Consider the following 26,509-nt stretch of genomic DNA (forward strand, 5'->3'; position numbering starts at 1 on the left):
CAGGATGTGTCTCACATTCCCATGTATCACCTCTCAGCTGATGTATTATGCAAGCCTCCCGGCTTGTGATTGGTTGACCGCGGCGCAACCAATCACAAGCCGGGACGTCACGGCAGGCTGGACACGCGCCCATTTTAAAAAGCGCGCGTGTCCAGCCTCCCGTGACGTCACGGCTTGTGATTGGTCCGCGTCCAGGCAACATGGCCGCCATTAACCAATCACAAGCCGTGACGTCACGGGAGGCTGGACACGCGCGCTTTTTAAAATGGGCGCGTGTCCAGCCTCCCGTGACGTCCCGGCTTGTGATTGGTCACGGCGCCATGTTGCCGGGACGCGGACCAATCACAGCAAGCCGTGACGAAATTACGTCACGGCTTGCTGTGATTGGTCCGCGTCCCGGCAACATGGCCGCCCTGACCAATCACAAGCCGGGACTTCACGTAACCAAGTAAAAGCGCGAATTTTAAACAAACAACGCTGCCGGTTCCCTCGCTGAGGTCCAGGCTGCGTCGGACAGATGAGTATAGCGATATTTTTTATTTTAATTCTTTCTTTTACACATTTATATGGATCCCAGGGCCTGAAGGAGAGTTTCCTCTCCTTCAGACCCTGGGAACCATCAGGAATACCGTCCGATACTTGAGTCCCATTGACTTGTATTGGTATCGGGTATCGGTATCGGATTGGATCCGATACTTTGCCGGTATCGGCCAATACTTTCCGATACCGATACTTTCAAGTATCGGACGGTATCGCTCAACACTAATAATGACCACACATGATGCTCCATACTGTATAATGACCACACATGATGCTCCATACTGTATAATGACCGCACATAATGCTCCATACTGTATAATGACCGCACATAATACTCCATACTGTATAATGACCGCACATGATGCTCCATACTGTATAATGGCCACACATGATGCTCCATACTGTATAATGACCGCACATGATGCTCCATACTGTATAATGACCGCACATGATGCTCCATACTGTATACTGGCTCCACATGATGCTCCATACTGTATAATGACTGCACATGATGCTCCATACTGTATAATGACCGCGCATGATGCTCAATACTGTATAATGACCCCACATGATGCTCCATACAGTATAATGACCGCACATGATGCTCCATACTGTATAATGGCTGCACATGATGCTCCATACTGTGTAATGACCGCACATGATGCTCCATACTGTATATTGGCTGCACATGATGCTCCATACTGTATATTGGCTGCACATGATACTTCGTACCATATAATGGCCACACATAGCTACTCCTACACACGCGGCTGCGCTCCTTACACTTTGCACACACGGCTCTGCTCCATACACCTCATACACATTTAGTTCCGCTCCATGCACCTCGTGCACACACGGCTCCTCTCCATACACCTCGCACAGACACGGCTCCGCTCCATACAGCTCGCACACACACGGCTCCGCTAAATACACCTCGCACACACACGGCTCCGCTCCATACACCTCGCACACACGGCTCCACTCCGTACACCTCGTACACACACACGGCTCCGCTCTGTACACCTCGTACACATGGCTCCGCTCCATACACCTCGCACACACACGGCTCCGCTTCATACACGTCGCACACATGTGGCTCCGCTCCGTACACCTCGTACACACACGGCTCCGCTCCATACATCTCGTACACACACGGCTCCACTCCATACACCTCGTACACACACGGCTCCATTCTGTACACCTCGTACACACACGGCTCCGCTCCATACATCTCGTACACACACGGCTCCGCTCCATACATCCCTTACACGCACGGCTCCGCTCCATACATCTCGTACACACGCGGCTCCGCTCCATACACCTCGCACACACGCGGCTCCGCTCCATACACCTCGTACACACACGGCTCCGCTCTGTACACCTCGCACACACACGGCTTCGCTCCATACATCTCGTACACACGCGGCTCCGCTCCGTACACCTCGTACACACACGGCTCCACTCCGTACACCTCGTACACACACGGCTCCATTCTGTACACCTCGTACACACACGGCTTCGTTCCATACACCTCGTACACACACGGCTCCGCTCCGTACACCTCGTACACACACGGCTCCATTCTGTACACCTCGTACACACACGGCTCCGCTCCATACATCTCGTACACACACGGCTCCGCTCCATACACCTCGCACACACGCGGCTCCGCTCCGTACACCTCGTACACACACACGGCTCCACTCCGTACACCTCGTACACACACGGCTCCGCTCCATACATCTCGTACACACACGGCTCCGCTCCATACATCTCGTACACACGCGGCTCCGCTCCATACACCTGGCACACACGCGGCTCCGCTCCATACACCTTGTACACACACGGCTCCGCTCTGTACACCTCGCACACACACGGCTTCGCTCCGTACACCTCGTACACACACGGCTCCGCTCCATACATCTCGTACACACACGGCTCCGCTCCATGCATTTCGCACACACGCGGCTCTGCTCCGTACACCTCGTACACGCACGGCTCCACTCCGTACACCTCGTACACACACTGCTCCATTCTGTACACCTCGTACACACACGGCTCCGCTCCGTACACCTCTTACACACACGGCTCCATTCTGTACACCTCGTACACACACGGCTCCGCTCCATACATCTCGTACACACACGGCTCCACTCCATACATTTCGCACACACGCGGTTCCGCTCCGTACACCTCGTACACACACGGCTCCACTCCGTACACCTCGTACACACACGGCTCCATTCTGTACACCTCGTACACACACGGCTCCGCTCCATACACCTCGTACACACACGGCTCTGCTCCATACACCTCGTACACACACGGCTCCGCTCCATACACCTCGTACACACATGGCTCCGCTCCGTACACCTCGTACACACACGGCTCTGCTCCATACACTTCGTACACACACGGCTCCGCTCCATACACCTCATACACACACGGCTCCGCTCCATACACCTCATACACACACGGTTCCGCTCCATACACCTTGCACACACACCTTAATTGTGCCATGATTTGCTGTCTCATTATAGCACATGATGATAGTGTCAAACTGCCACAGGGGCTTTGGCTTTGCCCTTTTTTGCGTGGGGAAAAAAGCAGCCACAATAGCGTCGTCACCCTCTCCTCCTCTGAAATGCACTGACTGGAGTGTCAGTGAGTCATCGATCTGTGAGCACTGAGCAGCCGAGGCAAACAGGGAGGCTGTGAGTGTCCATCCCTCCCTGCTCAGCCCCAGACTCATTCCACGCACGATTTATACTAGCAGGCATTGTCAGCAGTCCACACTGGCCTGCTGGCAGCTGCTTACATTGCACCCAGGCTCTGCTGTTACATACCTCAAACTACAAGTGTCCCCTCTCTCTCCCCCTCTGAACGGTGACGCTGGGAGACTCAGGAACATACAGGGGAAGGGGCGTGGCCTAACAAAAGGGGCGTGGCCGAGTTTCTCCTGCTCTGTGTCCGGGATCACGGCGTCCTGCGCTGGACAGCGGGGCACAGCATGAAATCCGGGACAATCCCGCACAATGAGGGACGGTTGGGAGCTATGCACCCAGAGACTTTAATACCAAGTGTTCCTGTGTCTACCTTGGGGAGCAGCTGAGTGAGCCAACCTGCCAAACCATGTAACACTGTATGTCTGAGAAAAGGAGGCCTTCAAAATTTTTGAAAACTTTTTTTGCAGTTTTGCAGATAATATAAATGTTCACAGACCATGTAATATTGTATGCCTGAGAAATAGAGGCCTACTAAATTTTCAAAAGCTTTTGTTCACTTTTAGAGATCACAAAAATATTCACAAAGTAACACCGTATGTCTGAGAAATGGAGGCCTACAACATTTTTAAAAGCTTTTTTGCAGTTTTACAGATCACAGAAATGTTCACAGACCATGTAACACTGTATGTCTAAGAAATGGAGCCCTACAAAATTTTTAAAAGTTTTTGTTCACTTTTAGAGATCACAGAAATATTCTCATACATAGGAACACTGAGGGTATGTGCACACGTTGCAGATTTGCCTTTGGAATTTTCTGTGCAGATTCTGCATCTTTTGTCAGAAAACGCAGGTGCAGATTTGATGCGTTTTTCTTGCGGATTTTGTGTGGTTTTCCTGCAGATTTACTGCGGATACTGTGCGGATTTCATGCGTTTTTACCCCTGCGGATTTCTACTATGGAATAGGTGCAGAAACGCTGCAGATCTGCACAAAAGTGACATGGTCCTTTTTGAATCTGCTGCGTTTTCCGTGCAGATTTATCCGCACCATCAGCACAGCATTTTTTTTGTCATTGATTTACATTGTACTGTAAATCACTTGCAGATCTGCAGCGTTTCTGCGCGGAAAAAAACGCTGCGGTTCTGCAGGAAATCTGCAACGTGTGCACATAGCCTTAATGTCTGAGAAATAGAGGACTACAAATTTGTTGGTCTGCTTACCCATTATTTTCCTAAAATGTGCATATAAATTAAATATTCTTCACATGAACCTACTAATAACAAAATTAAGGCAACATTAGTATTAAAACGATTGCACTATGCACTTTTGTATTAATTAATGTACCATATTATATATTTGGCAAATCATGCATGCATATCAGCCCTTGCAAATGCACTTTGTTGCTATCTGGTTATAAATACATTTTTTACTATATAATAATTTATTTTACATATCCTGCCCCCATCATACATGTATTGTTTCTTATTTTGTTTTTTTACTTTTTCTGTTTTGGGTATTTCTTTTTTACATAGGATTTCTTTCTCACGTAACACTGCATGCCTGAAAAATGAAGGCCTGCAAAATCTTTAAAAGCTCTTTTGCAGTTTTACAGATCACAGAAATGTTCACAAACCATGTAACGCTGTATGTTTGAAAACTTTTTAAAGCTTTTGTTCACTTTTAGAGATCACAGAAATATTCACAGACAAAGTAACACTGTATGTCTTGGAAATGGAAGCTTTTGTTCACAGAGATCACAGAAATGTACTCCACACTACGGAATAGTGTAGCGATCACAGAAATTTACTCCACACTATGGAATAGTGTATGGCTGAGAAATGTAGCCCAGGAAAATGTTTCAACAATTTAAAAGTGTTTTATATAACACAAAAACGGACCTCAAAGCACATTAACCCCTTACTGACCTCGGACGGGATAGTATGTCCGAGGTCAGCTCCCCTGCTTTGATGCAGGGCTCCGCGGTGAGCCCGCATCAAAGCCGGGACATGTCAGCTGTTTTGAACAGCTGACATGTGCCCGCAATAGCGGCGGGTGAAATCGCGATTCACCTGCCGCTATTAACTAGTTAAATTCCGCTGTCAAACGCAGACAGCGGCATTTAACTACCGCATACGGCCGGGCGGCCGGATATGAGCGCATCGCCGACCCCCGTCACATGATCGGAGGTCGGCGATGCTTCTCCATTGTAACCATAGAGGTCCTTGAGACCTCTATGGTTACTGATCGCCGGTAGCTGTGAGCGCCACCCTGTGGTCGGCGCTCACAGCACACCTGATTTTCTACTACATAGCAGCGAACAGCAGATCGCTGCTATGTAGCAGAGGCGATCGGGTTGTGCCTGCTTCTAGCCTCCCATGGAGGCTATTGAAGCATGGCAAAAGTTAAAAAAAAAAGTTAAAAAAAATGTGAAAAAAATAAAAAAAATATAAAAGTTTAAATCACCCCCCTTTCGCCCTAATCAAAATAAATCAATAAAAAAAAAAAAATCAAACCTACACATATTTGGTATCGCCACATTCAGAATCGCCTGATCTATCAATAAAAAGAAGTATTAACCTGATCGCTAAACGGCGTAACGAGAAAAAAATCGAAACGCCAGAGTTACGTTTTTTTGGTCGCCGCGACATTGCATTAAAATGCAATAACGGGCGATCAAAAGAACGTATCTGCACCGAATTGGAATAATTAAAAATGCCAGCTCGGCACGCAAAAAATAAGCCCTCAACCGTCCCCAGATCATGAAAAATGGAGACGCTACGAGTATCGGAAAATGGCGCAATTTTTTTTTTTTTTTAGCAAAGTTTGGAATTTTTTTTCACCACTTAGGTAAAAAATAACCTAGTCATGTTAGGTATCTATGAACTCATAGTGACCTGGAGAATCATAATGGTAGGTCAGTTTTAGCATTTAGTCAACCTAGCAAAAAAGCCAAGCAAAAAACAAGCATGGGATTGCACTTTTTTTGCAATTTCACCGCACTTGGAATTTTTTTCCCGTTTTCTAGTACACGACATGGTAAAACCAATGATGTCGTTCAAAAGTACAACTCGTCCCGCAAAAAATAAGCCCTCACATGGCCAAATTGACGGAAAAATAAAAAAGTTATGGCTCTGGGAAGGAGGGGAGTGAAAAACGAACACGGAAAAACGAAAAATCCCAAGGTCATGAAGGCGTTATACTTGATGGATCAAAATACATCCAATTTTTCCAGCACCCACAAAAATAAATTGTCTACAGACTGAATTCTGTCACTCTTCCTGCTCCTGTGACTCTCTCTCTCTCTCCCTAGGCTAAATGCAGATTGTATGTGTTGCAAAAGATTAGCCCTTACAAGATCTATTAGTACGATAGCTCAGCTTCAGCACCAGTATCAACACTACAGACCTCTGATTCATTATACTGCGCACACAGACCTTGACAAGCAGTCTTTCCCTTCAATATGAAATGTCACAGAGCTGTGCAGTGGCATCAGTATGCCAAGCCAGTCGGCGCCTGTCCTTTTATAACCTCTGATGATGTCATACGGCCAGCCAATCACAGTACTACCACAACCAAGATGGCTACGGCATTACAGTGACTCACAGGTAATCCCCGCATGCTTATTGGCTGTGTAACATGCACCGCCAATAAGGGTGGGGATTCCACTTTTACATAGACACCGCCCATTACTCACAGAGTAACAAGCACATCCGAGCTCCGTGATACTCGAGCGATAACCGAATATCACCTAGCATGTTCGCTCATCCCCAGTAATGAATTTTCAATTACTCAACTTCAATGTGGATCACAGGGTTAACACAAGGACAAAATAAGTTTAGATTTAACAACGAGGTCGTGAACATCTAAGTTACACCTCTACCTGTTACTGTGATTATCTGTGCATCTGATAGGATTAGCCCTTTATTCCTATTCATGATTTTTTTTTGGACTGATTCATAAACTATACAGCTCTGGCAAAAATTAAGAGACCACCACATTAAAACCCTGTCATGGGCAGCCCAATCTCCAGACCTGAATCCCACTGAAAACCTCTGGAATGTAATCAAAAGGATGATGGAAAGTCACAAGCCATCAAACAAAGAAGAACTGCTTAAATTTTTGCTCCAGAAGCAGTGCCAAAGACTCGTGGAAAGCATGCCAAGATGCATGAAAGCTGTGATTAAAAATCATGTGTGAGGCAGTGACTCATGTCACAGGTAGGGGCACTGTGTGTTCTCCCCAGGTTCTGCATGCAGACGGATGAAGTTCATAGGTGTACATGGGAGTCACGGATTTCCGGTCTGGGTTTTCCATGTGGCTGAAAGCAACAGGTTTGTGTATGTTAAAAGCCCTGCAGTAAGAGGTATGGGTGTCAGGTGTGTGAGGTGCATGTCAGTGTCAGTCTGGTGTGTGCTGGTGTGCAGAGCAGAGGCCTGCAGAGCGCTGGCTGAGTGCATGGAGGCACAGGCCAGCGGAGCCAGCACCCAGGGCAGCTGAATAGCCTGGCACCCACAGCATATACCGTGATGCAAGTCATCCATGGTACTAGTCTCAGATGTGGACAGTCCTGTGCCCGGAGGTGAATGTCCTGTGCCCGAAGGAGTCGGATGTGGACAGTCCTGTGCCCAGAGGTGGATGTCCTGTGCCCGAAAGAGGACTAGCATGTGTAACGATTGCAAACAGGTAGATATGGTGCCCGGCTGCTATCCGGAGGATATCCTGGGCTGAGTACGGCTGTGTGAGTAAAGAAACTGTAAGAGACTGTGATACAGTGATGCAGGACACCCACGGGAACTAGTTGGAGGGGGCTGGTGTGTGTAGTGTCTGCCACATATGAGGCTGTGTATATGGAGAGTGTAATATGGCGTGCGGTTGCCCAGGGAAACTGGACAGGGGAAGTCTGGCCTGTTTAGGGACTGTAAATATAAAGCCATATGATATGTATTGCTATGAACTGGTGTGAACTGAACACTGATAATATACACTGAAGTTATATGCATTTGTGTGAATTGGACTTTAATGCTGTGAGGAAACACATTAAAGAGACTTTTGTGTTGGAACTTTGTGGGTCACTGCCTCTTCACTACATACGTTGCTACCACAATCTTACATATGGTGGAAAGAATGTGGGCAGTGTGAACTGAGGCATACCCCAAAGCGTGCTGCATAGCATTGTGCAAAATCTGCTGGAAACATTTTTTCAAGACAGCTTGCTGTGGCTCGGTGGGGCCACGAAGACTGAAGGCTTCTGGCGGTAACTCGGAGGGGTTACGAAAATTTGCTGTGGATCGGCGGGTCCACGAAGTCTGCGCAGCAGGAGCTGCAGTTCTGACATCAGCAGCAAGAGGTGCTGCAGTTGCAGCAGAGAATGTGTTTATGTACTGTCGGGCGTAGAACCTGAAAATGTTGATACCTGCCATAGGGGTCGCGAAATTAGGAGCAGAGTGTTATCCCGATAGGTTCCCCCAAGAGGGGTTGGCAGGAGAAACTGAAAATGTTGTTTCGGGCGGGGATGTCACAGGGTCATATGGATGCCCTATCTCGTGCCCATACGGGGTAACAAGTGTTCAACCCCACAGGTATGAATGGTGGGGAGGATATGTGAGGCAGTGACTCATGTCACAGGTAGGGGAGCAGTGTGTTCCCCCCAGGTTGTGCATGCAGATGGATAAAGTCCATAGGTGTGCATGGGAGTCATGGATTTCTGGTCCGGGTTTTCCATGTGGCTGAAGGCCACAGGTTTGTGTGTGCTAAAAGCCCTGCAGTAAGGGGTATTGGTGTCAGATGTGTGAGGTGCACATCAGTGTCAGTCTGGTGTGTGCTGGTGTGCAGAGCAGAGGCCTGCAGAGCGCTGGCTGAGTGCATGGAGGCACAGGTCAGCGGAGCCAGCACCCAGGGCAGCTGAATAGCATGGCACCCGCAGTATATACAATGATGCAAGTCATCTATGGGACTAGTCTCGGATGTGGACAGACCTATGCTCAGAGGTGGATGTCCTGTGCCCAAAGGAGTTGGATGTGGACAGTCCTGTGCCCAGGGGTGGATGTCCTGTGCCCGAAGGAGTCGGATGTGGACAGTCCTGTGCCTGGAGGTGGATGTCCTGTGCCCGAAAGAGACGGATATGGACAGTCCTGTTCCCAGAGGTGGATGTCTTGTGCCCGAAGGAGGACTAGCATATGTAACGATTGCAAACAGGTGGATATGGTGCCCGGCTGCTATCCGGAGGATATCCTGGGCTGTGTACGGCTGTGTGAGTAAAGAGACTGTAAGAGACTGTGATACAGTGATGCAGGACACCCACAGGAACTAGTCGGAGTAGGCTGGCGTGTGTAGTGTCTGCAACATATGAGGCTGTGTATATGGAGACTGTAATATGGCGTGCGGTTGCCCAGGGAAACTGGACAAGGGAAGTCTGGCCTGTTTAGGGACTGTAAATCTAAAGCCATATGATATGTATTGCTATGAACTGGTGTGAACTGAACACTGATATACACTGAAGTTATATGCATTTGTGTGAATTGGACTTTAATGCTGTGAGGAAACACATTAAAGAGACTTTTGTGTTGGAACTTTGTGGGTCACTGCCTCTTCACTACGTATGATGCTACCACAATCTTACACATGGTAATTCCCCAAAATATTGATTTCTGAATTCATCCTGAGTTAAAACATTAGTATCGTTGTTTCTAAATTATTATGAACTTGGTTTCTTTGCATTATTTGAGGTCTGAAAGCACTGTTTGTTTTTATTTTGGCCATTTTTCTTTGGCAGAAAAAAAATACTAAATTTATTGCTTGGAAATTCGGAGACATGTTGTCAGAAGTTTATAGAATAAAAGAACAATTTACATTTTACTCAAAAATATACCTATAAAGAGAAAAATCAGACAAACTGAACATTTTGCAGTGGTTAGTTTTTGCCAGAGCTGTATATTTCACACTTAAGAGAAAAGGACAGGAAGGGCTTGGCTGTCTGAGCCATATTAAATAAACCAGGATGAAGAAATTCCCATTAGTGTGTGACTAGACTTGTGGTCAAGGTAAAGTAGTTGTGTAATGCAGAGAAGGTTCTGGTGCCATTCTGAATATAGCCCAAACTTATGCATCCTGCTGTCTGCGTGTATAAGATACACAGGAAACCAAACACAACACATGACGTTTCTTCAGTATACACCACTCTTCCTCTGAACTATAAATAAAATTATGTGAAAATAGATAATGCTATATAACTACATAATACATTGCAAGAAGTACGGATAAGAGGCACTTCCTAACATCAGATATTTTTAAGGCAATTCCCAAAACCACATACGTTGGCAGTTAACAAAGGTGAGGAGGTTTGGTTCCCATATGAGTGTTTTCCAATGCTCTTTGAGTTGTAGACAAGGACAAAGATCATAGCCAGAGAATCACACAATGTTATCAAATTCCCCCTCAGGTCACTTCAGTGGGGAAACTGAAGTAGCAAAGTATATTTCAAGTACTGCAGTACAAAGCCAGACGTCTCTCACGCAAAGCTACTGGTAAGAGAAGGCTTTCAATATTGTATAGGTGTCGTGTGCTTCTTCCTTTGCAGACATTGATTTTGGAAAAGCTAAAGGGCAATTCAAGCATCTACAGTATTTCATGCTGATTTTGCCATGGCTAATGTGCTCTGATGATAGTAAGGCTTTCTACCTCACCATAATTGCTGTGTGTGCAAGCACTCTTACCCTATGAACATGCATGTACATCCATATGTGGAAACCTCAGGCCATAAAGACATATAGTACGTTATGATGTGCACCACAAAATCGTTCAGCCTTATTGGCCGACCTATGTATGTTATGGTGGTCAGTAGTATTGGCATACATCAACTCATTCTCTCTCTTTGACATTATAGAGGAGACCTCCACAACTACATTAGAATCATCTGCATGATCACACAGCCCTAGCACCTTCATGAGACCCAAGTACAATATTTCCTGAATATATCTAAGCCAGTTTCCTGGCCTTGTGGTTGTTGTAATTGGATGGAATAAAACAAAAAAATTGATTTGGTTTTTGGGTCCAGAATTTATTAACCCATTTTAAATTGCCTTATTTTGCGTTAAAGGGCTTGTCAGACTCACAAAAAAATCTCAAAAGGCATGAATAATTATAAAGAATATAATTATTTATACTTACTCTAAGCCACATTGCTGCTTCTCAGGCCATCCTGGTGGTCTCCTCTGCAACAGGAAGTGTTAATGCCTTGTTCTTTGGACACCTGACCGCTGGAACCAATCACAGGTTGTACAGTCAAGTGACATCATTGCTTCATTTCCCTGTCGGAGATCACCTGTTAGAGTCACCAAGTGAGGTGGATCCTCCAAGTTCAAGGTCCGGGAACAGGAGACCGTTGGCAGGTAGGCGGAGTGCAGGAAACCACAGGCAGAATGCAGAGAGCCACAGGCAGGCGGAAGACATCAGGAGACCACAGGCAGGCAGAGTACAGGGAACTGCAGACAGGCAGAATATGTCCAGAAAACCACAGTCAGGTGAAAGGTGTCCAGGAGACCATAGGCAGGTAGGCAGGAGATGTCAGGATGCTGCTGTCAGGCAGTTGAACTAAAGAAAACCGCAGGCAGGCAGATGACATCCAGGAGACCACAGGCAGGTAGAAGACATTTAGGAGACAGCAGGCAGGTAGACGGGTGCCATCCAGGAGACTGCAGACAGCAGCTGAGCTGGTCAAAGTGTAGAGGGCAAACAGAGTTTAGCAACAGTGAAGCCTTAATACCAAGACACAGGTGTGTGTCTTGGTGAGCCTTATACATACCTGTGTGGATGCTCACATGGGATCCTTCTGGTCCATCTGCAAAGCCCGACATGGAGCACAACAGAGTCTAGTGGACCTGAGTTAGAGAAGCAAGGAACTGATCTGGGACAGGTGCGTAACAGTACCCCTCCTTATGGCCCCTCCCAGGTGAATCCATAATGGAAGAAAGCTGATGCTTGACATAACATTTCCTCAGCAACATTGAAGCATTAAGTCCTTTCTTGATACTCAACATCTTTTTGGCACCGAATCCTTTCCACTCGATCAAGTAAAGGAGTTTACTGTGAATTTTCTTACAGTCTATGGTCTGATTGATCTTATACTCCGTGTCGGAATCAGATGCTAGAGTTGGGAGTGTCTTGGCTGTATGAGTGAACCTATTGAGGACCAGAGGGTGTTGAAGAGACACATGAAAGGTATTAAGAATTCTCAGAGTGGGAGGTAGTTTCAGATGGAATGTAACTAAGTTGAATCCCTCAATAATTGGGAAACAGCCAATGAACTTGAGTGCTAGTTAATTGCAACAAGCCATCAATCAGATGATTTTTGAGGACAGCCATATCTTATCCTCTGGAGTGATGTTGGACACAGGTTGATTGTGTCTATTAGCACAATTCTGTGCCTTGGCTGCCACTGCAGCTAAATTAGCTTGTACCTCAGTCCAGATGTTCTGAATGCACAGAGTTAACCCTAGGGGCAGAAGGTTCTCTGCTTGGCCTTTAATTTAGAACAGTCTGCATGAAAATGATCCCATTCACCACATTATAAACAGTGTCCTTGTGAGAGTTAACGGGATCTTTCAGCCGGTGACAATCTCTTCTGACTGATAGATTCTGATTCAGCAGATCTAGAAAGTCATTTAGAAGAGACTCTTGAGAAAGGGTTGGACAAGAGAGTCCAGAGGCTTCTCCCTAGAACGTTCCTGGGAACGTAAGTTCACACAAGTAGCAAGAGAAGTTAACTAGTCAAGTGAAGGTGACAAGTCTCTACTCGCAAGTTTATCTTTCACACTGCTTAACAGGCCAGCATAGAAGACGGCCAGGAGTGCGTCATTGTTAAAATCCAGTTCATCAGCCAAAGTATGGAACTGGATGACTTAGTGTCCCATAGAGTTAGTCTCTTGTCTTATAGCTGCAGTATGAGTCAGGAGCTGAGTAAATGCGACCTGGTTCATCAAACACTTGGCGTAAAGCTAGCAGACAGAAGGATAGAGAATGCATCATGGTGTCGTCCCTTTCTTAAAATTGCACAGGCCTAACCAAAGCATTATCAGACAGTAATTAAAAAATATATGCCACTTTACACCGGTCTGAAGAAAATCACTGGGGAAACTATTCAAAATGTATAGTGTATTTATTTACAAAACCCCAACATGCTTTAGGATCGCCATACATCGTGCAGGTGTAGGTAAATGCGGAACAATTTCACAAACAGAATGCTGCTGCTTAGAGTGTGGCAGATGTTGAGGAGCTGGTGGAGAGACTGCAGAAGTCTAAGGCAGTGCATCCATACAGGCGGTGAGGTTTTGCACAACCTGGACAAGTTCATGTTGGCTGGCAGCCAGTTGCACCACAAGTCTAGGCAATTCATCTGTATCCTGTGACAGAGGTGTTGTCACTGCTAGACTTTTGGAATCCATGGTCTTCGTATTCTGTTAAACTCACCAGGTGAGGTGGATTCTTCAAGCCCAAGGTCCGGGTGGGCACACAGGCCATGAGCGTTGGTGCAGCAGATAGGTGGAGCGTGCGGGATACTGACAGCAGTATCTATTTCACAGTATAAAATTGAGAACAAAGTTGCAATCCAGCACCATAGGAAAAGGTAAGAACTTGACTTTGTTGAATAACCATTTCAATAAAAACTCATACAAGCGTAACAGGGTGGCCCAGGGTGGTATTTCCAGCTAAGTCAACTAAGCCACAGTCAGCGTACACCCTGACACCTTGTACAGAAATGGACAGGACAAACACAATCCCAGACACAGCTGCAGTCCAACAGGGAAACAGTTTAATGAAAGGGATGAATAAAGTGCAACATTAACTTCCTGCTCTCTCACTAACAACATCCATGGCCGTACCCACTGTGGCTGAAAGAGGAGATGGTCCATATGCCGGAATCTGGACTCTTGAAGTCCCTTTGGCGGGGCACTTACGTAGTCCTAGTGCCCATTGCGCTGCCCAAAGGTCCGGGACAGCACCATTTCCCCTCCTAGGGTCTGTCAAGGCTCCCAGCCGCAGCTGAGCTTCTGCCCTGGGCAAATGTGCCCGGGCTCTGAGCCGGAAGCTGGAGCTTCCTCCTCCCAAGAGGCTGCAAGTCCAGCCCATCCAGTCAACTTGTGCTAGCCCTGCCTCTAACACATATAGTAACATTGCAGACACAGCACAATAATACATACACAATGCAATACAACAGTAACATACATCACAGTACACGCATTATGTTCATAGGCACACCATCCGAGTACCACACAGGAGAGAGAAAAGCAATGAGGTTCTCCGCCACCTCCTTACATAAGCAAAGGAAGGAATGAAAGCGCACACATAAGGCAGCTCTGGTTTTCACCATCTTGTTAGTTACTGGTGTTGAGAGCCTGTGCCTTTCTTCTATCCAAAACTGCATTGCAAGAAAACAGGGAGGTACATTACTGGTTCTGGGGTCTTGAAGGTAAATAAATATTAAGTGTTTCTGTATGAAGTGGCAAAACATGTCTGGAATTTGCGAAATGTTCACTTTGATCTTTGGTATGAAGCTTTCCTCTTCGATTTAGATCACTACCATTACAATTTAGAGGTCTTTTAATTTCACCTCCGAATATTTAATTAAACCGGGCTACTTATTACACAATTAATCACACATAGGACTCATGCAGACCGTATTATTGGTCCGAGCGCGATCCAACAAATGGTCGGTTCGCACCCGGACCAATGTTATGCTATGAGCCCAAGGAATAAATCACTGCATGCCCGTGATTGATGTGATATTCAGATCACACTCAGCCATGCACGTCAATGAGACTGTGGAAACCACTGGACTGCACTTGAATGACATCTGACTGTAGTCGGTTTTCCACGGACTGGCACAATGGAGAAGATGGAGATATTTTTTTCTCCATCTTCTCTTCATCTGAGAGAATTGGATAACACTATACTGACACTCTGATCACAGTTTGATCAGAGTGTGATTTGCATTATCGAGTTGATTCTCTCGGATGGAGAATAAACGGGTGTCTGCACCTGCCCATAGGTAAATGAACGGATACAATCTATCTTTTGCACTCAGTATTACAATTATGGTCATGCTGCTGAATTTTGGAGGCTGACTGTTGTTTTTACTGCATTGTTGCACATAATGTTTTCATCTGCTTAATGTTCCTTTTCTTTTTTCAGTTCTTTTGGCCACTGAAACATGATGAGTCAAACATGAGGCCAGTATTTTCTGGTTTGTGATCCTTAAGGTATTTCCATGTGTATGAAATAATGAAAATACAAACAATAATGGTACTTAGGCTGAAACCACAAATATGGTTTTTGTAGCAGGTTTTCATACACAGCTAAACACAGAATTGCATATAAAGGAGAGAAGGATCAGACGTTCCTTTGTACATTTTCAACTTTTTTTGTGCTCATTTTATTTATTCCCGTGCTTTGCTAACCCCCCCCCCAAAAAAAACAAAAACAAATAAACAACAGGCCAGTATACTGTCTGCGGGACATGATACTTTATAGGGGCTGTGGATGCCTATCTGGTCTGGTGTCATCACCCGGGCAAGTTCTGGGGCCCTGGACAAAAGGGGGGGACCTCTCACAGTGAGGGACACCCTGTCCGCATCCATTTTCTTTTGCAGGGGAGGGCTGGGCTAGGGGGAAGGGGGCCTGGACTGCTCTTCCAGCTACTGTGCAGGGCCACCTGTTCCTTCTTCTGCACTGCTTGACGGCCATCACTTTCCCAGACATGGCGCGGTCATCTGCTGAGTTTCCTCAATAACCATGATAAGGGTTCACCACCGTAGTTGTACACATGGTTACCTGGTTTGGAGCCCATTCAAATGTTTCACCCTCCCCCCCAGCTGTACCCCTAGCTATGCCTCTGTGTAGAGGCACCATATATTGTTAGGATCACTGTGGGGTCATCATACAGTGTGTGTGTGTGGGGGGGTACTGTGGTGGCATCACACAGTGTGCTGGTGCATTTTTTATAGCATCATACGCTTTGGGCGCCATGAAAGGTAAGAACACTAACTTGCTTTAATAAGGGAAAAATAAGTGCCGCAGTACATCACCCTCTCTCTGACTTTAAAAGTTGGGAGGTATACTCTTCTATGATTGCACCTATGTGTCATGAACCTACCTACTCCACCGAGCATTATTTTTGTAGAAGGGAGGATGGCCCAATTAGGACTTCTGCTATGGGGCTCAATGATTTCTTCATATGCCTCTGTCAAGAACAGAACCAAATGTAGAAGGAAAGATTTTGAGAGAGTTATTGACATTTATAATTTACATGGGACTGCATGTAATGTTACTTTTAATGATAATTCATCTCAGTTACATTTCCTGCAGTGGTGATGTTACTTGTCTAACACGAGTACTAAATCCAATCTCAGAATTATCGCGCTGCCTATCTCGGGATCATGACTGAGGATAGTGATTGACTGCAGCTTACAAGTGACATGAGATCATTGATAGAGATCAGCGAATTTGCTCAGGTTCCCTCTTATTCAGCAAGCAGCCAAATAAGGCTCTCCATGCATGTGTTGCGACAGTGAAACAGCCGCGACACATGCAGCTACGGCGCCAATCAGTGGATCGGCCGGTGTGATCCAGGTATCCGGGTTCCCTCTGCAGCTTATTTGACAAGAGCTATAGCTTGCCGAATAAGAGGGAATCTGAGAAAATTCGCTCATCTCTAATCATTGGTGCCGCTCTGTCAACATTCACACATGGAGAGCACTGGAGAGGCAGTACTATAGTGATACGAGCTCCAATAAGTAAGTTATTTTTTTACAGGTATTTTTTAAAACCATAAGCATCCTCAACATTTTAATTATAGCTGTTTTTCACTTTTAGAAAAACGCAACTCAAACATTTCCAGTAATGTAAAATAACAAAGACAGATAGTACTACTGTCCCGCCCAGTGCTTGCTCCTTGCTGCTGTTCCTGTCTCTGTATTTTGGCTGGAGTACTGATGTTATGTTCACAGTTCATTTCTACTACTGCTGCCAATCATTTTGCTTGCCACAAACGATTTCCATCACTGACAATGGATTTCCAATCTTTTTGCATCCAAGATGACAGTCACAATGGCAGATGGAGCTGTTGTAAGGGTACCGTCTCACAGTGGCACTTTGGTTGCTACGACGGTACGATCCGTGACGTTCCAGCGATATCCATACGATATCGCTGTGTCTGACACGCAGCAGCGATCAGGGACCCCGCTGAGAATCGTACGTCGTAGCAGATCGTTTGGAACTTTATTTCGTCGCTGGATCTCCCGCTGACATCGCTGGATCGGTGTGTGTGATACCGATCCAGCGATGCGTTCGCTTGTAACCAGGGTAAACATCGGGTTACTAAGCGCAGGGCCGCGCTTAGTAACCCGATGTTTACCCTGGTTACCATCGTAAATGTAAAAAAAACCAAACAGTACATACTCACATTCCAGTGTCCGTCAGGTCCCTCGCAGTCTGCTTCCCGCACTGACTGTGAGTGCCGGCCGGAAAGCAGGGCACAGCGGTGACGTCACTGCTGTGCTCTGCTTTTACTTTACGGCCGGCACTCACAGTCAGTGCGGGAAGCAGACGGCGAGGGACCTGACGGACACCGGAATGTGAGTATGTACTGTTTGGTTTTTTTTACATTTACGATGGTAACCAGAGTAAACATCGGGTTACTAAGCGCGGCCCTGCGCTTAGTAACCCGATGTTTACCCTGGTTACCCGGGGACTTCGGCATCGTTGGTCGCTGGAGAGCTGTCTGTGTGACAGCTCCCCAGCGACCACACAACGACTTACCAACGATCACGGCCAGGTCGTATCGCTGGTCGTGATCGTTGGTAAATCGTTTAGTGTAACGGTACCCTTAGTCTGAATCATGCCTGCACAACACAAGAAAGACAGCGAGAGTCATGGTTCACACTTACAACACTGCTTGCTGTTTCACCATAGTAGCAATTCCGGATGCAAGAGCATCAAAATGCTGATCTCAGAGGGAGAAGCAGAAGAAATCCCATAGAGGGCACCATGGTGAATATACATGACAAATATATAGCCACTTTTCCGTGCTGGAATGGAGGGTTGTTTTAAGTGGCGGCTCCAGTTGACAAACTTGCATACATCGCAATATATGCAACTATTCTGGAGGCTCTTGTGAGAATTCCAGCTGAATTGTGCATTTTAGGGGTAAAAGTTTGAAATTTGGCAGATATGTTTTGTGAAAGTGACTGATCATTTTGATCATTGTAAGTTAAAACTATAATCAAATAGCACAATTTATGTAATAAGGCTGAGAGCATGTTAAATTACTGCTCTCCCGTTATGTATCAAATCAAAATAGTTAGTACTCCCAAAAGAATTACAATACCAAAGAAAAAGTGGAGTAGACCATAAACCACCAGAGAATGGTATATAAGCAAGATGAATTTTATTGAAACATTGCATTAAAATGTACTGAACAAAGAATAAATAACAAAAATCAAAAAACTTTGGAGGAGACATGGAAATAGACCAGAAGGTAGAGGTCCAATGAGACATGGGGAAGCAAAGACAAGAAAGTCACTGAGACATATAGAAGCAGCACCAAATAGTAAAAGATTTGTCTAGTTATAGAATGCTCCGTGCACATCAACAACATGAGCTTCATAAAAATCACCTCAGCTTACCCATAATAGGTCTGGACCTCCAAGATGGCCGCGCCCGTGGTTTTAATTAAAATGTCTGCCGATGGTGCGCATGCGCATTGTGACTCTCCATCATGTCACTCCTCCGGCAGTTATTGACCGAGCATCCTTCACATGCCTAATGACGTCACTGGATGCGAGTTCACCCACATGTGCATGATGCAGCGACGGCAATGGAGAAGGTAACTCCTTACGTGAAATCATTGGCGCAATCTGTTTGTCACATATTTAAACATCTGATGCAGGGCTTTCCATCTAAACCCCTTCGATAAAGCAGGTACGTGAAACGCGCTTTAGGGCTACAGTGGTCCAGAGACCTATCATTTTTATGCAGCTCATGTTGTTGATGTGCACGGTGCTTTCTATAACTAGATGAATCCTTTACTATTTGGTGCTGCCTCTATTTGTCTCAGTGATTTTCTTGGCTTTGTCTCGCCATGTCTCATTGGACCTCTACCTTCTTGTTTCTTCCATGTCTTCTCCACAGTTTAGTTATTCTTTGTTCAGTATGTTTTTAATGTAATGTTTCAGTAAAATTCTTCTTGTTTATATACCATTCTCTGGTGGTTTATGGACAACTCCATTTTCTCTTTGGTATTGTATTCATTGTAAGGTATTCTGAACATCCATTTTTGAAAATTTTAAAATGGCAGCCAGATACAGTTTTAGCTAGTAACTTTTGAATGTATGGTCAGATTTCAATTTTTTTTTATTTTGAAGGTCTTTTTAAACTGAAAGTTTTATGTTATGTACTATTTATTTTTTACAACAGTCAATGGTTTTCTTGCAATTTTCAAAATATTAAAAAAGTGTCACGAAGAAACTCTAAACTAGAAGTTCAACTTTAATTGTACAAATAATACATATAGAAAAGAGCCATTGTTGACAATATTAAAGAAACTCATTCAGTATCTACTTCACATCCACTACATAGACAAAGAGCACTGCATGGTAAGTTAGATTTAACAGATTTATCACATTTACATAAGGCAGAACAAGACTTTTTGCACTTGTATTGAATCAGTTCTCTGGTTTCTGAACAAGCAGGTGCTTGAGTAATCCACTTTGGTTGCCAAGTTTCTGAACTCCTGTCTCGTGTCCAGCCAAACAGTTCTAAACTGGGTAGTTGTGAAGCCATTTGTAGAGGAGCCTTATCCTGTCTGATAAGCGACTCTTAGGACATGTTGTTGCATAAAGTGTTGGTGGTATTTTGTCCAAGTCTCTGTTCTTATTAGCTAACAGGATAAACCGGGTTTTGTTCACACTTGTCTCTTGACTACATCGGTCAGGTAGTAAAATTACATATCTTTCAATGGAAAGCATCACATCTTGGACCTCTTCAACTGATGGGGCATTTGGCAGAACCCAGAGAGCGTCTGTTACTTCTGGGTAACTGTTCCATGTTGCCCAGAAACTGATTTTACCTCTTCCTGAAAACTTGGAAGTAGTGTCTCAGCCATCTAATGCATGAAAAGGTGGGAGATCCTTACATTTTTCTATTCACAGTGATTTTTCTATGTCATATACACTCACCGGCCACTTTATTAGGTACACCTGTCCAACTTCTTGTTAACACTTAATTTCTAATCAGCCAATCACATGGCGGCAACTCAGTGCATTTAGGCATGTAGACATGGTCAAGACAATCTCCTGCAGTTCAAACCGGGCATCAGTATGGGGAAGAAAGGTGATTTGAGTGCCTTTGAACGTGGCATGGTTGTTGGTGCCAGAAGGGCTGGTCTGAGTATTTCAGAAACTGCTGATCTACTGGGATTTTCACGCACAACCATCTCTAGGGTTTACAGAGAATGGTCCGAAAAAGAAAAAAAATCCAGTGAGCGGCAGTTCTGTGGGCGGAAATGCCTTGTTGATGCCAGAGGTCAGAGGAGAATGGGCAGACTGGTTCGAGCTGATAGAAAGGCAACAGTGACTCAAATCGCCACCCGTTACAACCAAGGTAGGCCTAAGAGCATCTCTGAACGCACAGTGCGTCGAACTTTGAGGCAGATGGGCTACAGCAGCAGAAGACCACACCGGGTACCACTCCTTTCAGCTAAGAACAGGAAACTGAGGCTACAATTTGTACAAGCTCATCGAAATTGGACAGTAGAAGATTGGAAAAACGTTGCTTGGTCTGATGAGTCTCGATTTCCGCTGCGACATTCGGATGGTAGGGTCAGAATTTGGCGTAAACAACATGAAAGCATGGATCCATCCTGCCTTGTATGGAGCATCTTTGGGATGTGCAGCCGACAAATCTGCGGCAACTGTGTGATGCCATCATGTCAATATGGACCAAAATCTCTGAGGAATGCTTCCAGCACCTTGTTGAATCTATGCCACGTAGAATTGAGGCAGTTCTGAAGGCAAAAGGGGGTCCAACCCGTTATTAGCATGGTGTACCTAATAAAGTGGCCGGTGAGTGTATATAAGTTTCCTAAAGTTTTTCCTTGTCCTAAAGGCAACTCACGTATTACAATTAAGAACAGTCAAATAGTATATCAGCCGGACACACCTTCACCTGCCGTGCTAGAAGGAAACATTTTGTGCATGTGTGAGACATCCTAGAGAAGCTGAAGGAGCAGGTAGGGTATCAACCTTAGCTCATGAATATGAGAAACCACAGCCTCAGCATCAGACAATTGTGTGAACAGGACTGTACATATAAGCAGAAGTTGGAGTTCAGGAATCACTGCACCATGTATATATTTGCATATTGGAAAGCAACTATAATTGCTGCATAGGAATTGAATCTCTGTTCAATCATTGTTTATCTGGATGTACCTGTGAATTTGTGCAACAAGTAAAGGATATCAACAGCCCCTCTGGCCTCCCTGTTTTCTGGACTATTTGGAGCTCACCACATTACATCACACTACCAAGTAGCAGAGGTTAATTAACTGCAGCCTAGCTTCACAAACTTTATTTTATTTTCTTTGTCACTGCTATAGCAGAATGGTAACTTCTGCACAGTACATGGAATATTGCATGACATATAGAGATGTATCTCTATGTATCAGTACAACCTGAACTAACCCTAATGCCACGTTCACACGTTCAGTATTTGGTCAGTATTTTATATCAGTATTTGTAAGACAAAATCAGGAGTGGAACAATCAGAGGAAAAGTATAATAGAAACACGTCACCACTTCCGTATTTATCACCCTCTCCTGGTTTTGGCTTACAAACACTGATGTGAAATACTGACCAAATACTGAACATGTGAACGTGGCCATAACCTGACAATCCACTAAATCAACATAAATATTCCTTATGGCTAACTCGATTAGTAGTGGGACTCAATGACAGCAGGCACTGTGGATGGTGACAATGGCCCGGTAAAGTTTACTGATTCACTGCTTAACTATTCAGAAAAATCTGTATTTCCTCTTATGGTCCCATAGGCTGTGTAGACATTAATCACTTATTTTTTTTATATCAGACTGTCTTGTGTTGTCTGAATCTTATTCTGCAGCATACAGAGTTAGTATTGGTTAATTGCATTTATGGGAATGGAGCCCTTCATAACACTCTGATTCATCGGCATTACAACACAATATGTTGCACAGATATTTACTTCAGTGAATAAGAACAAGCGCTTGATAGATTTCAGTAACACAATAGTCACTTGCTGCAATAGTTGTGTTCCATTAGATGTTCCCTCTCTAGTTTTATGTGGCCACCTGGCTAGCACCCAGTTTAGCAAGCTGCAGAAGCTATAATTATGTCCATTTTGACACCACCAAACTAAAGCATGGAACACTGGGCTATTGAGTGCCCATAATCCTGTATTAGCTAAAGTATCATGTAATATCCACTAAAACACTCCAAGCTAGATATATATTTATTAGTATTGTTCTAACTACTTATCATATTTACTTACACAGTGTTATGCTCTATTAAGCAGCACATTTGCTAAAGTACATTTTGTAAAGTTCCAAAAGTTTGTGGAGCTGCAACACCAATCTATAAAACAATGCTGGAGTTCGGAGATGTCAAACACTCACCACCATTGTATCAGCCAGGGAAAATAAATTTCAAGCAAATCAAGTCTAGATTTACTTGGAGTTTATTTTCCATGGATGATACCATGGAAACCTCGGACCTCCAGTCTACCTGGTGACCTTCAATAAGGTCTTCGACAAGCCGAACCCAGAATTTTCTGCAAAAACTTCCCCTTCCAGCTTCCAGGAACAGACCAAACAGATGACATGTGTGAGGAAACCGTCACGTCTGACTTTGCCATTTTAAAGACCACCTGTTCACTAGCTTGTTGAGGCAGCTACCCATGCAGAGCTCATGAAGCTCGACTGTGTTTGACAGGTTGAGAAGAAGCTGGAACTCAGTTGCTTGATGGGATTGCGGTATCGCTGCAGTTGTGTGGAACATCCTGACGGTCTTTGTCCAGTGAAGTCTAAAAAAAAACAAAAAACTTCTGCCTTTGGCAGGAGTATTCCCTCTCCACAAATGACTGTGACTGTGTCCGTGGCAAGTGGAGGCTTTGGTTCGGAGAGAGAGTTCGTGCTGCAAGCCGTGAAGAGTTGGTGTCAGATTTCCGTTCGACAGCTCCAGAACCCGGTGAGGGTGTTGTCAAGTGAAGAACGAGCCCTACTCAGAAACAGTCAAGTCATGTCTGAACAACATAAGCGCCAGATTGGAGCGTTACACCCGGAGAAGATCACCTTCCATGTGCTGTCTGGTATTCCCATCAGTCTTCCAGAGCTGAGAACTAAAGTGCCCATTTTAGTCTAGAGACTCTGTGTGATGCTTCGTTGGGGACAGCCAAGTCACAAAAGGTGTTTTCTCCAGGAACCTCCCTGCCTTATGGATGTGTCATCTTGGAGACCAGACTGAAGATGAATTCAGAGCAGATTTCTTCAGTCTCTAGTAGGTCTGATGAAGAGAACATCAAGGCTGTGGCATCTTCCAAGTCTCTGCTATACATCAACCAGGCAGAGGAATTCCAGTTGGTCTTTGAATCCTATGGGGTAAACTGATCTCAACGAATGGAGAGAGACTTCTCAATGCCCGGTTCATGATATTACATTCACTTCATCCTATGCTGAGGATGGCTTGATGGAGAGAAGCTAACTAGTAATGAAGATGATGAGACATCTCACTTTTCATCTATTTAACAGAAGAAGTCGTGGTCCGAAGAGAAGTCTTGGGAGTCCTTGAAGGGGTGTCAACCTCCAACTTCTCTGCAAAGAGTCCGCGCTTTTCTTAAAGAAGAGGGGGCCTAAGGAGGGTACTTTAGTGCAATGGCTGGTGTCCATACATGGTGTCCCTTTCTCCCTCCGTGCAGGTTCACCGGCTTACTCACCAGCTCTGGCCCTGCGGCGTGGTTCCCCATCGTATTCCTGCCTATTCCTGGTGTGTGCATCACAGTTCCTGGTGAAGCACCCTTCCCTACTCTTAAAGGAGCTTAAATCCTAAAGCGGCAATAAACCACAGTACATATTTAGACAAGTCTAGTAACCACTGAGTGAATATGAAAGGACTGAATGAACGGGTTCAGTGCAATAAGCATGAAAAAACATACAGCTCTAGCAAAAATTAAGAGACCACCACATCAAAACCCTGTCATGGGCAGCCCAATCTCCTGAACCCCATTGAAAACCTCTGGAATGTAATCAAGAGGATGATGGATAGTCACAAGCCATCAAACAAAGAGGAACTGTTTAAATTTTTGCGCCAGGAGCAGTGTGAAAGACTGGTGGAAAGCATGCCAAGACGCATGAAAGTTGTGATTAAAAATCATGGTTATTCCACAAAATATTGATTTTTGAACTATTCCTGAGTTAAAACATTAGTACTGTTGTTTCTAAATGATTATGAACTTGTTTTCTTTGCATTATTTGAGGTCTGAAAGCACTGTTTTTTTTGTTTTCTTTTTGGAATTTTGACCATTTCTCCTTTTCAGAAAAAAATACAAAATGTATTGCTTAGAAATTCGGAGACATGTTTTCAGAAGTTTATAGAATAAAAGGACAATTTACATTTTACTCAAAAACATACATATAAAGAGAAAAATCAGACAAACTGAACATTTTGCAGTGGTCTCTTAATTTTTGCCAGAGCTGTATAAGGAGAAATAAGCAAGCACCCAAGAACCAATATATAGTTGTATAAAAGGTAAAGCTGTATTGAAAAAATTAAAAATACAATACTTACATAAAAGTTAAATGGTAGGGTGATGACAGAGAGAGGCCAGAAATGTGGAACTGCAACTCAGAAGGGTAAATTGAGAGACAATATAGCAGAGTATTACATGATGAGCTCAGAAATTCAGTGTGTGGCCAAATTAGTCCTTCTAAATGTAATTGGTAAATAGTAGCTTAATTATTGGATGAGGAAAAGCACCAACACACCGGTAGACAGAGGTATATAAGGTAGTTTAAACACTGTTAAAGCAAGCAAACAATCATGTAGATGACAGAATGGTACCTGTGAGTTGCGGTGCCACCAACACAACGCGCATTTCTGCTGAAGTGCCTGAACATTGTCCGCTGATCCATGTGCAGCCAGCCCCTTATCCAGTTTCCTAGACCAGTGTATGTGAACATAGCCCTAGTCAGTGTCAGCAGCTGCAGTACTGGGATCTGACTAGGAGTGGTACCTGGCCGCTATCTTTTTCCCAGTCTGTCTACACCACCAAGAGCTTAAATGAACACCTGGTAGCCGCTTAGCTATGGCCCTTCCTAGGCAGGCCCAGTTGTGTGACAACATGGGTCCACAAATCCACTTGCGCCACCGTTGGGCGTAACACTAACTTCAGTACCGTAAGATTTTTATCTATTGATATATCATCATTTGATTTCTGGGCTTTATTCTTGTACTAATTTATTTCCTGTGTTAACAATATAAATGTTCTAAAAATGTTTTATTTATTACAAATAAGCTACTTTTCCAAAACTGTGATTTAGACATCTAGTGATTTGGAACTTGACCAAAAAGTTTGATATCCCAGGTCTTTGTACTGCAAGTCCTTTCCAAATGTGCATCTGTGTTAAATCTCCCTTCTGTGATGTTTATCTTTTTAATTTACCATATGTCTAATTGTTCTGATGAGATTTAATGATATGCTTTCCATATTTCAAGCATCATATGCCAAAATGTTGATGAATATGTTTCATTACCAGGTTAACGATATAAAAATCCCAATTTCAGGTCAAAGCTTAGAGAACAATTCATCAAGGTCTACAGTATTAGTAGAAAGGCCAAATTCAGCAGCAATGGCCCTTGGTGAACCAGCAGCTGAGACACTTTCTGTAGTCAGCAGCATTTAGTTATCTTCCTTCAGTTTACTACAAGAAGGTTGCGCTAATCAAGAGGTCATATTAACTTTTAGCACCCTAAGGCATATGACTGAACTGAACTGATCTGTAAAGATTTGACAAGTCTATTGGGACTAATTGTGCCTTTAAATCACTCAGATTTCACATTTATAAATGTTATACAATGTGCCTGTGGAAAAATACCTCATTAGTGCAGTGCCATATTAGTCACCATATAGTAGCACACTGTTTCAATGCCTGTATACTGTA

Source organism: Ranitomeya variabilis, chromosome 2, assembly GCF_051348905.1.
Source record: "Ranitomeya variabilis isolate aRanVar5 chromosome 2, aRanVar5.hap1, whole genome shotgun sequence".
NCBI lineage: Eukaryota > Metazoa > Chordata > Amphibia > Anura > Dendrobatidae > Ranitomeya > Ranitomeya variabilis.